The 19,032-nt window shown below is 41.9% G+C and overlaps 1 protein-coding gene across 1 annotated transcript in view; it reads right to left on the bottom strand.

Moving 5' to 3' along the window:
• atp2b3b (ATPase plasma membrane Ca2+ transporting 3b) overlaps positions 1-17,567 on the bottom strand; it is a 143,196-nt gene extending 125,629 nt beyond the window's left edge. Inside the window, exon 1 of the mRNA XM_088931211.1 lies at positions 17,266-17,567. The gene's annotated coding sequence lies outside the window, so the exon portion shown is untranslated. The remainder of the gene's footprint in view (positions 1-17,265) is intronic.
• Between the last annotated feature and the right edge of the window lie 1,465 nt (positions 17,568-19,032).

Raw genomic sequence — 19,032 nt, 5'->3', positions numbered from 1 at the left:
GTTTTGAGGACTGTTGGTACAACGCCGGTGCTCATGGATTCATGTATAATATTGAGGACAATGGGACAGAGAGAAGAGAAACAGGACTGGAATAAAGTGGTGGGAATAGGATCTAAGATAGATGTGGTGGGTTTCATGCGTGTAACTAGTTTGTTGAGGGATGCTGAGTCAAGAAGGGAGAAGCTGGAGAGAAGGGAACCAGAGAATTTGGATGAGGAGGGAGGAGGTATGAAAATGATATGCGTAGTGGAGAGAATGTGATGCCGGATGTTGTCAATCTTAGAACTAAAGAAATCTAAGAATGTGTTGCACAGCTGTGATGAGGCAGGTAATGTGGTGGGGCAGTTTGGCTTGAGCAGTCTGTTGATGGTGGAGAAAAGATGTCTGGGGTTGTTTTGGTGATTTTCAATGATGTGAGAGAAGTAGGTGGATCTAGCAGACTCTATGGTAATCTTATAATCAGATAAGTAATCTCTCCAAGCCTGATAATGTACATTTATATCTACTGACTTTTGATTGGCTTGTTACAGAACATCGCTTTATGATTTAGATGTACTATTGTTCCTTAATTATGGCCTTAGGAAACAGCTGAATGATCTGTCAAAGCACTCCCAACACAAATTTCCTAGATATCATATTTGTTAGACTTTACTATTGTGTCTTTACTAGCCACAGCCCAACCATGATTACTAAAACTCTTCTGTGTTTTAATAATGAACACTAAATGCTTGCATTTCATTTGTAATGTGAGACCTATCTATCAAAACCTCCTTACGTCTACAATGATAACTACAGGATTTACCATCATAATAAAAGTGGCCTTTAGGGGCTAATATACCTGTTCGAATTAGGGTCAAAGCCTTTCGTAGTTAATAAATGCCAAATTCAGTTATGAAAAATTACAAATTTAATGTCAGAAACACCCCAATGGAGTGAGAATAAATGGGCAGAAAATATCCTAACATCATAAAACGGTTCGGTTATGGCACAGCAGAGTATATGTGATCATGAATCCGAATTGTTCGGCACGGTTTGACATTGTGGGACTGCAGATGAATCTAGATCACTGCAGTGTAAAACACAGTGAGGTTTAAAATGACTTTGAAAGCCCAGATTATATCGCAGTCATGCTGTGATGTTTTTTTTTCTTGTGCTACTTCCCTAAACATGTTGCCTTTTCCAGAACTGATCTGTATTTATCCCTTACCTCATGCCTGCTGAAAAACGCATTGTTCACCACATGCCTCTCTGCTGCTGTTCCAGCGCAGATTGCTAGCTGAAGATTCAATTCAAACTTACTGTACAATATCTATTAAGAGGAAGTGGGTTAGGGAAGCAATTAAGAGTCGTGCAGTCTTTTGAACTCCGCTGTGGCAACTTTGGGGGCACCACAGCCCGTGTGACCCAAATACAAACCCTCTCTCTATGCCAACCCACTCTGGAAGCCTTATTTCACCAGGCTCACTATTGAAAAAAGGCATCTTCCTCTCTTCTGGGTAATGTGTAGTTAGAAGGACAGACATCAAATATAACCTAAAGAATAATATGGACACAAATGAGTTAGGATAAAACAAAGAGATAAAAAGAAGACTGACCCACTCCATTCATTACTGTAACGTCTACTGGTGATCCAGTCAATGCATTATCACTAGGGACAGTGTGGGATCCAGCGATCATAACGGTAATCTGAATGAGCTGTTAGGATTGCTCTTATTTCTAAAAGCCCTTTGAAATGAGTTTCGAAACAAGCTAAGGACTATTTTGACACAGTCTTTGACAGCTCCAAAAAAAGCGTTCTATGGACATCAGTTGAGGACGGACCTTTTTTTTCCCCTCTAAGAACTGAGATGACAGCAGGAGACATTTTAAAATGTGAGACAGTGCAGCCCTTTTCTTTCCAGTGTGTGTTGATCGATTCAAAACTAACTACTGTAAAGAAATAGTGTTTAGGCAAGTTCAATTAAACTTGTCTGTATGGAGAGAATATAGTACTGTACTCACAAGTAGTCATTTTCAGCTTATTTTATTGAAAGCCAGCAATGCAAGTAATTCTATTTAAGGGGTTTCTAGACGCATTTGAGGGGGTCTGAGGGGTCTAAAAGTTCTGGTGCATATTGCAAACTGCCCTAGTTTTTCATGATATAGTTTGATTAGTGCTTTTATCTACAGTACCTAGGAACACAATGTACAAGTCACAGTTTTAAAAAGTATATTTTTCCCAAACAGAACTGTGTTTTTCAACAAGACGCCTCAGTAACTTGTCTCTTCGGCTTTTGGTTTGTGAAAAATGAAGTAAACCGCCATGCTTGTCAAATTCTCAGCTCTATCCTACAGTACCTCCCCCCCACCTGCCCTCTATTTCTCCCGGTTCCTTCTAACATATCATCACAATTTCTTATACTGGTAGAATTCCCTTTCATCAGTACGATACGAAAGAAGACAGATTTAGAGACGTCTACTGACATCTATGCGTATGAAAATCACAACTGCTCTGCTTTCCCAAATCCAGCTCAGAAGAAAAGACAGATGCTTTCATTTTCAAAGATTTAGAACAGCCACTTCTCTCTTAATTAATTCCAGTCGGTTTGAAATCTATTAAAAGTTTGGACTTTTTATACAGAACTGCTCTTTTTAATTGCCTGTTAAAATTGAAAAAAAACGGACAAATCCTAATGTTTAGAATTACTCTTACTTCTTCTGCAAAGAGACGTCAAAAGATACAATACCATTCTGTCTTATTGTATGCAGAATTGTTTTGTCATACTGTATGTTTCTTATATTGTATAAAACAAGTTCTAATTTTTTAAAACGTTTGCATCTATAGCTTTAGTTTTTAGTGATGGTATTTGATTACTGAGATGAAGTAAAGATCTTTCAGGGCTGTTCCCCATTTTAAACCATTTGTCCCCTGAAAGAGCAAGTAACAGGGTTTCAAAACGCGTAGCTTCTGCGGGAACCAAAAGATCTGGAATTTGCCTTTGCATTGTTCACTTCTTTACAAATGGTTAGACTTTTTTGTTTTCCTTTTATGGAACATGACCCCTCCCAATTTGCCAGATTCCATGAAAATCCAGTGGAAGTCCGTGTCCATGTCCTCAGCTGTCAGACCAATGGTTTCTCCAGGAGCTGGTGTTGTGGAAACACCACGTCATCAACGTCACAGGTCAGACAGACAGAAACCTCAGAGATTTGCCTTTTGCGCTGACTGTGAGCCAAGACGCCACAAGGTGCCTCTTGTCCGGGACATTTCTCCGTGTTGATTCCTCAGGTCTGATTTTTTGGCGGGGAAATTGAAAAAAAAATGCAACAGAGAAAAAAAAAAAGCAAACTAATAAAGCAGGAATCTCGCCAAAGATAAATGCAGTACAATGCAAAAGAAATCACATTGGAATCAACAGAAGAAGTTTAATCCCTGTAGCTAGTGCTCCAGTCACTGATTTGAGACTTACAGAGCGAATGACATCTTGTTGGTAATATTGACTTGGCCCCCAGAAAGCCCCAGAAAGCCTCTCCACCAACTGCTTCAGCACTTCCCTCAGCATTACAAGAACTTCTTTTTCGTTGTAATGAGTGAACAACAACACTTCATTTCTTCATTAGAAATTCATAAGTAAATTAAAAAAGCTTATTTGCTTACAATCTACAGGATTCTTTACGTAGAGTTTCCAAGACACAATTTACTATTTGAAAGGATGGTGACAGGCTGTACTATTTCTGTTGCTCTGCCTGACAGTGACATCACTCTTTGTGTAACGCTTTAAGATGGCACACAATGTAAAACAGAATTACAATCAAATACAAATTGATTGAGTCACTGAAGGAATGTCCTCATGCATTTAAGAAGCCCAGGGATTTTAAAGCACATCAGGTTTTGGTTTAAAAAGAGAGCGTCACTTTACTGCAATTTTTTAATCAAGAAAAGGGGACAAACAGTTTCCAGTTGACAACCACAATGACCAGATTTTCCTAATTAGAGTTTACTAATTGTATGCAATCCTACAAATCATAATTAGATTTTTGCTCACTTTAGAGCACTTTACAGATGGCTTATTCATCTATCCATCCATCTTCTAATCACTGCATCCAATTGTGGGTCACGAGGAGCCAGAGTCTATCCCAGCAAGCAAGGGCCCAAGGTGGGGTACATCCCAAATGAGATACCAGTCCATCGCAAGACACACACAAACACAGACACCTGGGCCATTTTTCACATTTTCCCATCCCAGGAATCAAACCCAGGTCCCCATCGCTGTGAGGCAGCAATGCTGACCACTGCACCACCATGTTGCGATGACTTACTGTACGTTGTGTTTTTTTAAAAAGATCCTTGTCAGTGAACTTAAAGGATCTGATTACGCAAATTATGAATTGGGGTTCCTGTAACTTTGATCACGTACAGGACATGACATTCTTGAGTGTTAGTAAATACTTTAGAAAGTCTGTACCTTGCTCTCAAAACGGTTTGTGACATTTGCAAAAATCTAAAACCTGTGAAGATCAGTCCTTTATGTGAAGTGGTCAAAAACTTGTTTCCAAAGATCTACATTTATCCTCAGCTGATACTGGGTCACAACACATCTGAGGACATTCTGATCATTGCCATTTGAGGAACAATGAGAGCATCTTATTATACCAAAAACGTTATGATATAGTTTCATGATTTGGGATACTGCACGGTGTTCAGTTCTGATCAGGATGAAAACTTAAGAGTTGTGTAGACCTATACTGTAGAAAGGGTAACTGGCATGAGAATTGTAGGAACTGAAGGACTTATGGCATTTTTCAAAACATTACCAAAGACATTTGCTAAGAACTCAAAGTCTGTGGTCGAGCTCCTGGTTTCTGTAGCACAGAGCAGACTGAGAGCATTAGGATACTCCCTGGATAGGATTGTAGTACAGTGTAGGGGTACCCCCTTCCTCCAGCTGACCCAGCAATTCTGGTACTCATTTGTACAGCAGGGTGGTCAGAAGCATTTAACAAGCAATGTCCACAGAAGGGACAGCCCACAAGGTTCTAGTTAGGAGTCCACAGCTCTAGCTCTTGCTCCACACAGGAAGAAATACAGCTACTGACTGCCTCAAAAGACCTTCCAGCCAGACGCTAGATAATACATCCAAATGCACATTCAAAATGGATAGTTATCAATGTGTATTATTACACAGAGAGTGGTAGAAGCCTGCAACAACACAAACTTGCACCTGATACACTGGGATCCTTCCATTGTCAACTATGAATTGGCTGAAAATCACTAATGGATCTCAAGCTTTGGAGCCACAGACACTGATCCGACTTTTATTTGAAGCTCAATTATTACTTTTATGATTTGTGCTTCAAAATAAACTGGAAAAAAATCAAATTGGATGAAATGTATCCTATCTTTATCCTATACTGGCCCTAAGAGGAAGACAATGCATGCAGCCCATTTCATTCAGAACAGCACTGCCATCAGTGATTGAACATGCCTGACCAAGGACTTCGGCATTCAAAATCTGACTAGAATCCATTTAATTTGAACACAGACTATACTATTGTCAATAAACAAAAGAAATGAAAACAAGAGAGTCAAATAAAGCTGGCTGAGGATTATTTTACCTTTAGGCAGCATTCCATCCATTCCAAAGCCAAAAAGATATCATGATCAGATTAGATGTTTCTTTCCATCTAAAGCAATGCCTTTCATCTTGGAACAAGGTCCAAAATCAGCTGACTTTAGGACTGAAACTAGGAGTCACATCTTTACACAGAGTAATGTAGTTTTGGACCAAACTACCTAGCTACACTTCTGAAGCTGACAGCCTTCAAGACTCTGAATGAAACTCTGGGATCAACTAGCTATCGGCACACAAACGATCGAGGTGGTCGCTAGATTAAAGACCGGGACACTATGGCGTAAACAGGCACCGTCCTTCGGATGAGACGTAAAACCGAGGTCCTGACTCTCTGTGGTCTTTAAAAATCCCAGGGCGTTTCTCGAAAAGAGTAGGGGTGTAACCCCGGCGTCCTGGCCAAATTTCCCATTGACCCTTACCAATCATGGCCTCCTAATAATCCCCCTCTATGAACTGGCTTCATCACTCTGTTCTCCTCCCCACTGAGAGCTGATGTGTGGTGAGCGTTCTGGCACACTATGGCTGCCGTCGCATCATCCAGGTGGGGCTGCACACTGGTGGTGGTGGAGGGGAGTCCCCATTACCTGTAAAGCACTTTGAGTGGAGTGTCCAGAAAAGCACTAAATAAGTGTAAGAAATTATTATTATTATTAAAGAGGATTGTTAGGAAAACATGAATTTGAACGTGCAGGATACTGTGCAAACAATGAAGATGGAACCCAAAGAGTCAGCCAGTTTGCAGAGCCTTTGATTTTCTGTTGTTTGGCACTGCAGCAGGAGAAAGAGGACGAACCCAAGCCGTGCTGCGTGCGGTACAGACTGTGACCTTGCTCAGCCCAGGAGCTCGGAGGCAATCGGATGGCAACACAGAGAAAAGGCAGAAATCCCCTGGAGTGAAAGGGGTGAAGGGCACTGAGGCAGGCTACCTTCTCTCCCTGCCACCTCCCCTCTCTTACTACCCCTCTGTGTTATTTGCAGAAACAAATAACAACTACCCACCACAAACGAATCCACAGGGTTCTAATTGGGTGAGCTAAATATAGCCCCATCTCTTTACAGGAGGGAGCCAGCTGTGTCTTCACAGGAGTTCACATTTTACTGGCTATGTGGTAGCCTGTGCGGAGCTTCACAACCCCAGAGGTGTGTGAGGAGCACATTGCTGTACAGGCTTGTTATGTTGACTTTCACTCCCAAACTCGTCACTGTTATTGCTATAAGACAGGACCAACTGGCATTTTGTTTTGTTTTTTTCCCCACAACCTGTGACCTCCATTATACAACAAATGTATTTGATCCCATAACTACAGCTTCACACCATGGATGGGTAGTTTGCACCATACTCCCACAACCCTTTGTGTAAAGACATACCCCTGTGTTTTAATGCACTTCCTTCCGGCTCCAACTTGTGACCTCTGGTGCATCACTGTTGATAGCTCATTAGAAATATTGGTTCTAATGAACAGATTTTTTATGTGTACGGTTTAAAGATAAATGCCTGTATTTATTACAGATTAACTGTTAGACTTCAAGAGACTAGACACCAACAGATGCATAGAAGGAAATATTAGTGCTCATACCTGCTTTTAAAATATTTGTGATATACACAGAATCAACACCAGCTAAAATAGTCCATTTCACCATTCTGTTGTTTTTTTCATATTTTTGGACCAGTTTCAAAGCAAGATCAGAACAGCAAGCCATATCCAGGATTCACTGCCAGGTGAAATTATGCAAGGATACTCCTTTGGGAGCAGTAGCAAGAAATTTAACATATGTCCTATGAAAATATGTATATAATAATCTCAGTGTTAACTCTAGCAATAAGAACAAGAAAAAAAAAACAGATCCAAACAGCCTGTGGTAAAATCCCTAATAATAAGCTGGCAGTTTGCAGCCATCTCATTAATACTATTCACAATCAGGGAAATACAATATGAAATACAGAGTACATATTAGAATAGACTTTAAACTGGCAAGATTTACAGGAAAGTACGTCTACTGAGCATCTGAAAAAACTCATAACAGCACGCCAATTTTTGAGAATTAAAGCAGATGGAGCATTTTGGATATTGATTATATGTTTTGGGAGTCACTGATCACTCGTGACAGAATTCGATTCACTGAAGCGACTTTGTTGCTTGTGTCAAGACCGCTTTGTTAATGAGAGAGATGGGTGGGCTCAGGTGATGAGGTGCTTTAACACGTTGGGTGTCAGGCCTGGTGGAAATATAGAAATAAATCTAAAAAAGGAGAGACCATGTAAACAAAAAAGCCTTTGTGCCATCGTTAAGTGGGGGCCAAACCTCAGGTGGGCTTCCTAGCAGTGGAGCCAAGTCCTCTTTAGAAATGACCACCCTGGTGGACGCCCACAGGTGTGGCACGGCTGTATAACACAATACTCTACCTGATGTGTATGAGAGAGAGCGATCAATGGAAAAGGCCACCAGTGATGGTCTGAGCAGGAGTGCCTAGTTATTCCAGAGCTCATTTTATAGTAACTGTTGCATGGACCTAATGTCCTACTCAACTGCTGGGACCTCACTTCTTGCTCATTCTGCAGGCTCATTCCTACATGACAACACTCCCACAGGGCACCCTGTGTCCACATGCAGCTCATGTAACACTGCCAGGCTTGAGGAGCTTTGACCATCTGTGGAATGAGCTGGCAGGACGCGAGGTACGTAGGGTTCAGAGGCCAGCGAACAGGCACGTGCTGATCCAGGCTCGAGGAGAGGAAGGAGACAGAATCCCAGGAGACAGCCTCTGCAACAGGGTGCAACGCATCTGTCACTGAGATCCAGCTTGTGTGGCTTTCTGCATCAGCCACACCTGCCAAATAGCCCGTGACTTTCACGACAGAACTTCTGTCATTAATTACTTCCATTCGATAAATGCCAGTGTATTGGCTACGGAAAAGGTTTTGGAATTTCCCTCATAAAAAACGGTCTGAATTCGTTGCAGTTATAAGTGGTACATTTCTCTTAGTATATAGTTAATATATTTTGTGACCATCAAGCAGATCACAAAAATTGCACATAACACACACATCATTGAGATTATATCTAAAAAAAATACTCATGCTGAGCATGTGGACATCATTCAGTGAACACCTGTGTAAGAAATGAATGTGTGCTTTCTCTTAAAATAAAGCTAGCGTGACTCTTCTGTGAGTAAAGACTAACGGTAGGTCAGAGCAGTTATAAACCACTAAACAGCCAGAGAAGAGTGAAATACTGTGCAATTCACATTCCTTTAGGAAAGATTCGACCAGTAGCTTCTGGGGTCTTCAATCTAGCACACCTGAATCAATCCTTACCATGAGAACACAACTGAAAACACAGATTTCAGTAAAGTAGTAGGAGGACAATTTGCGTGTTAATCACTAGATTCATGACTCGTATACTGTAAATCCCAGCTGTGGGTTTTTGGTTTTGAACAGTATGTCATACTTTAAGTGTGTGGCTCTAAAATAATCGTGGTTTGAACTTCTGGTCCAGAAAACACGTGTGACTGCTAGGCTCAAAAAATGAACTGTTGGTAGTTTAACTTATTCAGCCCCCAAAATACAGTATTCTAGTAAATTATTCAGAACTCGAAAAAGGAAAAGGCCTTTGTGTTCACGTTCAAATTGTCTGTGCATAATTTGTACTTCAAAGCTGACAGTCTCCTACTATTGCCATTCTTATGTTTCATCCCATTGAGCTTTTTCAAGTAGGGCATTGAGACTCCTAGAGCAGGCGACTGGTCTGGAGTTGAAATGCATACCAGTTTAATCTAAGATTAATTTTAATCCAATCAAGCCTTTTAAATGTATTTTCAAAGTCGAGTGTTTCACATAATAAAAGCGTAATGCACTTGTGAGGTAAGGGTGGGAATCAAAGTCATTTTTATTTATGATGAAGAGAAAGATTGTTGACATTCTATCACCCACAACCTGTACAGACCCAAGAGAATGCACAAATTAAATACAGTGCCTTGCACTGTTTTCACATTCAGTTGTTTTAAAGTTTGCGGTCATGACACTTTGAAGTAGCAATACATATACTATATATTTTATACTGTGCACAACCTACCCCACACACTCAAAGCACAAAACAAAAAGAAACAGGTAAATAGATAAGTAATATAAAAGAAAGATGATTGTGTAAGTATTCAAACATTTTTTTAAAAACACTGACTATCACTTTGAGCATGATGAATTTGATCATTATGAAGAGGAAGTTGTATTGTACCACAAAGATTCCTAGGTCAGGGTGACCCTCCAAACACAGCAGCCAGACAAGGAGGAAACGAATTAGGGATCCCACTGTGAGGCCAATTGCAACTCCAAAAGAGCTACAGAGTTTAATGGCTGAAATGGCAGAAAATGAGTCAATAATATCCCTGTCACCCCACAAATCTGGCAAAACCATCTCAAATCCTGCATGGAACAAGGCACTTCTGTGACACCAACGTGTAGCAAAAGGTGTATATTCAGTATATTCAGAATTTGTTTGGTCTAAATGCCAAATGTTACTTCTTGTGCAGACCTTACACAGAACATCTCTCACTCAGCACCACCCCTCGAGCCAAGCATGGCGGTGGCAGTATCATTCTATGGGAATGTTTCTTCTCTGCAGGGATTGGAAAGCTTGTTATGATTGAAGGAAAAATGGATGGAGCAAAGTACAGGCAGATACTAGAGGAAAACCTGTTTCAATCTCCAAATGACGGGGGGGGGAAGAATTTTCCTTTCAGCAAGACACTGACCCACAGCACAAGGCGAACGTTACACTTGACTGTGTAAAGTCGAGGCTTAAGAATAAGAAAGTGAATGTCCTTGACTGCCCCAGACAAAGTCGTGACTTGAATCCTATTGAGAATCCGTGGAAAGATTTGAAAACCCCTGTGCACCAGCGATCCCCAGACAGCTTGAGAGAGCTCGTACAGTTACACCCAGAGGAACGGGGAAACATTTGTACCGAGCTGCGGATCAAACTTGGCAGAGACTCAGCCAGAAAGACTTGTGGCTGTAATTGTTGCCAAAGCAAAGGTCCATCCACTAAATATCAAGTTTACAGGTCTGAAAATGTATCTATGCCATCAAGGTATGTCTTTTCTCTTTACTTTAACTGAAATTTACTGCAACTTCCCTTACAGTTTTCCAGTTTCAGCAGTCATCTTTTGAACACACTACCAAGTTTAAAAATGTACTTATACACAATGGGACACTACAGAAAGGTTTGCTTAACAAGCATTGTACTTAACGTATTTGATAAAATACTGCAAGATCTAACCTTCAACTGCACTGTTTATTGTTTAAATTTCATATATTGAAAGAATAAGGACTATCTACTGTTAATTTCACTAAAGGGGCTTAAACCTACAGTAGCTCTGTGATTATAGTTTCATCCACGGTGCACACAATTCCTTGGATTGTAATTTTACAGGCAAAACCTAATGAGCCATTGATTCTCTGTTGCTTTTCTGCATGGAGGCACATTTTCCTTGCAATTCTAGGATTTTGGTTCTGGAAAAATAATTCCCAGCTGCGAGGCTGGAAGTATTGGAGGGAGGGGGCAAGTTCGTGAGGCACCACGCAGATCAGTCCACTAAAAAACCCCATTCTGCGCCACGCTGATTCCTGTCCCCCCCGACCACTGTGAGAAGCCACTTCAAATGTCGCTTTGCTGGGAGAGTGACTCAGCACTGATCTGAGAATTCTGCAGCATGTGAGAATTCGGCTTTGAGGAGCAAAATAACAACAGGCTGAAAGGAATAGTTTGCAACAGCCTTAATCTTTCTGCAGAGTATGTATATTACAGCACAGTCAGCAAGGATCATCTTCACTGCCCACCCAATGTGCCCCAGGATCCCTGTCTTGTCATTAAAATTCAACCAAGATCAGACCGTATTACACTTATTAATGAAGAAACAGATGCAAATAATAACAGACTCACACTCATAATATGTGGACACTGTGAAGACCTTAATGAATTATGAACGGTAAATGATGTAGGCCTAAACGATGATGCCCAATATCTTCAGGAAGTGACTCGTGGGTGAAGGATAGACACACACTGGAGGATAATTTAGACTGGACTGTCTGAAGTAATACACCACAGTAATACACCACTCACGCTTTGTGGCAGAAAAGCTAAATCGTGTCTAGCATTTGGTCTGGCTGTGTGTTTAGTGACTTCGGAAGACCAGCCAGATCGCTACCCTTCTGAAGGTATCACGCAACATCATTCAAAGTACATGCATCGGCAGTTTATTCCAATTCCTTACTTGCTAAATTCCAGTGAAAGAATTGCCCATTTGTCCAGATGTCCGAGTGCATATACAGCAATCCAGACATAATTTCTGACTATGCTCTAACGGAGTATTTCTTGACCGCAGACCGCACCCTCTCATGAATGCTCTTCGTCATTAACATCTCCACTGGACGTGGCATGTCTGCTCCACTCTTTGCTCACTGAAGTGGAGCTCAGAATGGGCGTAAGGCTCACAGGCCACCATTCCGTCTCTCTTCTCTGAACAGCTTCCCAAGACGCCCCCCAATGGCAGACTTTTTGGCGTGAGTGTCCAACTGCAGTCACTTCCCAATAGGATAGTGTGAAAGTAAACTAAACATCTCACCTCCGCAACCTGAGCAGGAACCCAGGGCCAGGGGTGGCTGGAGGCTAACTGTATAAAGTGGTCCCTTACAACCACAAATTGCTCCCCGGGAAAAGCTACTTGCATCTTACAAGATTATTTTCTCTCGTTAACATCCTTTCTGTTAGTTCGTTTCTTCACTGTTCCGTGTGCTCTTTTAATGTATTCAGTGCTGACATCTGTTGTCGCTTCTGCTCAGCCTGCTATTTGCTTTGCTAACTAAAGCATAAATAGCTTCTGAAATGTTTTTTTTTTCCAGTGCTGGGAAGAATGGATATAATATCAATGGTACACAAGTATGCTTTCCCAGTGGACTACAAATTAAGGCTCATTGTGACACACTGATTTGCTTTAGCCCAGATATTTCCTAGCAGAAATGCTGGAGACAGTTTTTAGATGTTTCATCTATTGGAACAGTTCACATGTACAGGGGAAAAAAAAGCAGAATAAAACCCAACGCTAAGACAATGCAAGTTCTCTTTCCATCTTGTGTCACACACGACTGGGAAGGCGCCTATCATGTGTTGTGCTAGCCAATGGGGACTGGGAGACAGAGCCGGGGAGGGGCAGGGGAGAGCAATGTAAGGTGGGCAATCAGATAGAACCTGCCATTGGGAGGAACTTCAATCACCCAGAGAAACCCTGCAAGAACATGCAGACTCCACACAGAAGGTGCACGCCATGGAATCCAACTTTGGGCCCACAAGCTGTGATGCAGCAGCGCTAACCACTCCACCACACCAGTGTGCCTCCCATGACAAAGTAGTAATAAGAGAAAAGCGAAATAACAACTTTCTACAGATGCTTTAGATGACTACGGTAGCTAACCCTGGTACACAGCCACCATCCTGCGTGCTCTTGGTACAGTACCTCTGAATTGTCTGTGCAGCTAAAGACTAGGAGAGACTGGTGAAACGATACAATTATTGAACTGAGTAACTCAGAACTAGGTGAATGAAAACCTAGAGCTTGCAGTTCTACACCGTACAAGAGAAAGGCAACCAGATCTCCGCCCTGAATCAGAAGCCAAATGAGGAACACAATATTATTATGTCTTAGAACAAGGGTGCAGAACTCAAGTCCTAGAGGTGCGTGCTGTCTATAGCTTTTCATCCCACTCGAAACTAGACTGATCTAATTGTAGTTTCAAATGACTTTCTTCAGTTCTGCAGTAATGCAGTCCTTCCTTAGAAGATATAGAATTCCTGCCCTAATGCTCACTCTCAGCTCGTTTTATTTGCAGGTTCAATAGGGACAGACGCCCTACTGTAAGTTACTCTATACAAGCGACTGTCAAAGCATAGACTACACCCCAGTCTCTGTTAACTGTTTAGGATAAAATCATCTGCTCAGCGTCCGATTAATATTTTCTTTCAACAGACAAAGATGCTTTCTGATGCTTGTTGCTCAAAAGCCAGCAATATTCTTAGTTGGTAAGACAAACAATAAATGCATCATGTCCAGCTAACTCAAATGTTTCACCAAATAACATCAGATCACACTCACACTGGTATGGATTGCTGGTTGCTACTGAAATTCTAATTGCAATGCTTCAATGTATTAATGTGAATATCCATCCATCCATCCATCCATCTTCTAACCACTTCATCCCTTACAGGGTCACTGGGGAGCTGGGCAAGGGGTGCAAGGCAGGGTACATGCTAGATGGGACACCAGCCCATCGCAGGGCACAGACAGACACAAACACGCACACACACACTCATATCAGGGCCAATCTTCCCCGAAAAACTGAAAAGGGCAATTAACCTCCCAGCATGTCTTTGGGCTGTGGGAGGAAACTGGAGCACCTGGAGGAAACCCACAGGGAGAACATGCAAACTCCATGCGGAATTGAGGCGCAGGGCTCTGACGCTGCAAGGAAGCAATGCTAACCACTGCACCACTGTCGGTGTACCGTGAATATGTACTTTACAAATCCAAGCCATTGTTCACAGGTTTTTGGCTACCAGAAAAATCAGTATTCCAAATGCATGCTGTAGCATTTTTAGCATCCGCATTTCGAAACTTAAGAAGGTAGGAATTTCTCATCTGGAGTAGAACAGATGCTAATTGCAGCGCCATGCAAAATTTCACGATCGCAACCTGGGTGTTTTTCAGCATTCCCCCAAAAAGCAGGCTTGGGTAAGGAACTCGGAAGCGAGTGGGTTCTCTGAATCTAGGATACAACAGAAAGGTGTCAGAAACTCCTGAGACCCCCCACTCCTAGAGCATATTTCATAACGTAAGCATTAATGAAATTTAGCTAAGGGAAAGATGTTTCATCGGTATCAGTCTAAGTGGGGATCAACAAGCTCTTATTAAGCTAAATGCCTTTCAAGGAAAAGATGACTTAACCAAAAGTGGAATCAGTTTAATCCCCCCACAAGCCATCGATTATTAAAAAAGGCATCGGGTTTACACTTCACAGCAATATCGTTGTCTGGTTGACCGCTAAATACCAACCGATTCTTTAGATTACCGAAAGATCGCTGAACTGAGCTGCTTATTTTCAACTCACGGTGCTGGGCTTGTCGTTTATTCTTTGCGTCATTATATCCTTCCAGACCGGCCTCTGAAACGGTTTAGGGAGAGCGGCTGTCGTTGTTCTGTAATGCCACAGAATAAACGAGGATTGTGGGTTTTTTTTATATAGTTTTGCGTAACAAACTCTCGTCGCACGCCAAAGAAGCGCTGATAGAGACAGCTGCGTTACTTCAAAGCCAGGGTGGTGTACCTACAGATGCGCAAGACTTGATCTGAATCAGCTGTACCTGTCTCATTCATAATTTCCGGACATTAATTAGGTCATCTCGCGGTACACGGTGCGTCTACAAAGTATTACTGTATGTGGGACGTTCCTGTCCATATAGAACAAGGACACCTCTGCGTGCTTAAAAGAACAACCAGAGCAAGCTAACAGCTGAAGCACACACAGTTATAAGCCCAGTGGAGCCTGACAACCACATACGTAAAAAATAAACATTTTAATATTCGGAGTTGCGAAATTGCAGCGTAAACATGCACGCATAAATGGGTATTACATTTTAATTTGTCCCTTTCTTCCAGCACTGTTTCAAGTACATCGTTTACAATAGCTTGAAAGACAAGCACTGCGTCCCAGATATACTGTAGGGACAGGTAGGCATGTACAGGTATGTGATTGCTACTGTACGTGTATAATATTTACAGGTGTTTGTACTTAGTAAATTTACTCTAAACGTTAAAGCTGTAAAGACGTGCTGCTTGATAGTCTATGTAAATAGTGTTAGAATATGGTTGGACGTACAGTACGCTGATGTTTTATATAATACAAAATAAATCGGTATTCTCAATAAAAAATGCCTAAGTACAGCATCTGACAGACGTCTTTGCTGGGAATTAATTTTTGTCGCTGCCTCTCCATACGAACTGATCATCAGTAAGCTTCCAACAGTGGTAGAGATCAGACCACTTTAATATCCTTCCCGAATGAAGGGTTTTCCTTAGGAGCGCGTTGCTACCACTGAATGCCCTTATAATGCCCCTGAATTGAACACACAGCTCCGATGCTGCAATCCACTCTTCCCCTGTGATTTTTTTTTTAATGTCATTGGAGAGACGAGAACATCCTTGACACGCCAACCGAGCCCGGCCCCGCCCAGTGTGGCGGCAGGAACCAATAGAAACAAAGGTCTTGCCGAACTGTCACGCACACGCGGCCAATCAGCTGCGCGAAAAAGCGAAACGCGCTCTTGTGAAGTTCGGTTGTAGAAGATAAAAAAAAAAGCCCTCCCCCTACCTTGCAGTTAAGTCGGAAAAAAAATCTCACGATTACCACAAAACATTGCAATGCACCAATATATTAGCTAAAGCATAGGAGAGATGGAAGTAGAGAGAGGGGGTGGAGACAGAGGGAGGAGGAGGAGGAGGAGGGGGTACATACGGCAGGTGTATAACCTTGTCCCCTGCTTTCCCTTATCTGAATAATATGCCCTTACAGGCAACCTTCATTGAATTGTTCACCTCACACCCCCCTTCTTCACCACCTACACACACGCAGGCAGTGAACAAAAATCACCCGAGCACCCCTCAGCCCGCACCTATACTGACTTTGCTCAGATTTGAGGTTATTGCAAGCATCCCAAAAAAGTACGCCGAGTCACATGCTGTGCTTTTTCAATTTCGCGACTCTATACCGTGTTTAGAGAGGTAACGTGCCCGCAAGAAAATTCGTTTATATCGTGAACGACGCGCTAGCTTCACCGCATATACACAACGCACAGCCTAGTTAAGTTCCGAAAGCCGTGAAATGAATAATTCAACCCCATGTTACGCCAAAGCCCAGTCGGTATCTTGCCGGTCATCGGCGCAGTCTTTTCCTGCACAAGGTTACCGGTGTCTGCACCGCTTCGCAGCCAAATCACATCGCATACATCCATACTTATAACCGCCTGCCTTTAAGAGATCAAAGCAAAGCGATTTCCATTGCACATCCTGCCTTAAAATAACGAATACATCACAAATAAGGAATAAATACACGCATGGCACATTCAGCACGACAGAGCCGGGTTTTCATGGAGTCTGACTCTCCATCCATCAAAAGTACCAGATTAATAAAACGGGAACTATGGGGACTGCGACCCAAAAACATGTTCGCAAAATTGAATTAAATCATATAAGTAAGAATATGAATTAAAACGAATGCCATTTTCCAGTTGTTATTAATTATTATGATTAATATTGGTTATATTTGAGTATTTATCCTTGTTTCAGTGGCTGTCATTTTGTTCGTAAATTTTCGTGTTTAATTCTGCACCAATGCAGGTCTTAAGGTAGGCGTTCTGGTGCTGCTCCCGTTAATCCTAATAATGATCTAATGTAAAAGGGATTTATTTGTTTTTAAACGTACAGGTCTCGATTTTCGCAATGAGTATGTACATGTATGCATGTATATTTGTGCGTATAAATATGTGCAAGAAAGCATTTGAGGAAAAAAAAATCATAAAATACCAGCTGTGTATTGATATAAACTTACCAGGCCATGATCCAAGGACGGGAATGGGATGGAAAAAGGAAGAAATTCCCAATTAAAAAATAAAATAAAATAAAGGCAAGCTAATAGAAAAGATGGCGATCGTCTTGATTTAATGCAAAAAAAGAGAAAATGTACATATAGCCTGAAATTGCCTTTTGATTAAGGTTACGTAGAGAGGCAGTATTCTGACTGTATTTTTTCCCCTTTAAAAATAAATAGCTGAACAGAAGTACCGCAGCTGATGCGGTTATCTACATGCTGTTCGGATGTAGCCAGACCAGCTCTGCGCTTTGGTCCTCCTGTAAGGAAGCAACATCCGAGAGGGATGCGCGGGGGGGGACAGCGCTCGACACCTCCCCCCGAAAACCCCAGCAGGAACCCTGCACCCCTCCGTGACTCCGCAGCGCGTCACCGGAGACCAAGCCGGGCGGATATATTTAGAAGAGCGAGCCGGGATGAATTTAGGAGAGAAAGGGAAAAGGACGCGGGGTTTTAGAGACGCCCGGGTACTTGGTCCATTCCCGACCTTAGCTTCATCACTTTTTTCAGTGTATGAGCAGTGCAACTGTCATTAAAAATACCTGCAATACCCTGTTCTCCAAAGCGAGGGTACAGAAGAGACGGTTTCGCACGCAATGTAGTTTATGCTGGCTTTCATCGGCACAGAACACGTCTTTGACTGAAACCCAGGGGTGTTGTGCAAATATACTGTAGATACTATTGGATTATTTACAGTTCAAATTATTCGTCGGCTTGCTTTAACCCCCCCCCCCCAAAATGGTTATTTTCTCCGTCTTGCTCCTACAGATAATAGTGCAGGCTGTTTGTTAATGCTTCACAGAGCGAGGAGATGTGTGGATAAATACAATTTTTAATTATTTAAAAGACTGCTCCCAAACAGTCTGATAGAATCCGCTCACATCAAAGCGGAATTTTAATTGTGACCCTTCCCACGTTTCTGAAGCGCAACGGAGAATGGAGCCGTCCTGATGGGTGTTTTTTTTAAAAAAATAAGCGTGAAAACCTGTTTTTTTTCTCGACGGAGCTGCACCAAAGCGGGGCGCAGTACTTCATCGAATGGACCACCAAGTTCAAATAAAGGTCTCGCTGGCAGCAGGGAAGGCGCCCGCGACTAGTATAGTTACTATATATTACAGACTAGTTACAGTACGTCTGCTCTTCTTCACGTCGTTAGTGGTATAATTTACGCTTGGGGATAGGACTGGTAAAAACATCATCATCATCGCCAGAAGAAAAACATAAAAATGATATAACGATTAAAGTCGTCCTCGTATTTTTTAAAGTTTATAAGAACACAAACAAGTAAACTGGAAAACAACCTGTCTTCAAAACGGGGAAAACGAAATATGCTCAAATAACCATGTTTATTTATTTTTTGACAATGGTTTCAGCAAAGCACAATGTTTTGTTGGTTGTAACAAATATAAACGGCTGCACCTATCCCAACACAAATGACAACTAGGCGTGGTCACAAAGTAAAGAAAGCAACTTCAACCTGTTAAATTGGTGAAAAGCTGTTGTGCTTGGCTGCAGCTGTTACAAAAAAAACACTCTCTTTTCAGAAAGGGAGTAAGCCTTAGAGTGTGGTGTCTGTTGAATGATAAAGACAATTTGGCCCTTATTTTCTCCTTGGGCCAAGTGCCCATCTCATGTCTTTACCATGAATCAGGAATTAGTCCACTGTGAATAATAAGAACCAGAGACCTTTGCTACATGAATTTGTAGGTAACATTTGAAACAGAACAG

This window comes from Atractosteus spatula, chromosome 2 (genome assembly GCF_055471065.1).
Source record: "Atractosteus spatula isolate fAtrSpa1 chromosome 2, fAtrSpa1.hap1, whole genome shotgun sequence".
Lineage (NCBI taxonomy): Eukaryota > Metazoa > Chordata > Actinopteri > Semionotiformes > Lepisosteidae > Atractosteus > Atractosteus spatula.
This window is presented reverse-complemented; position numbering and strand designations above follow the sequence as displayed.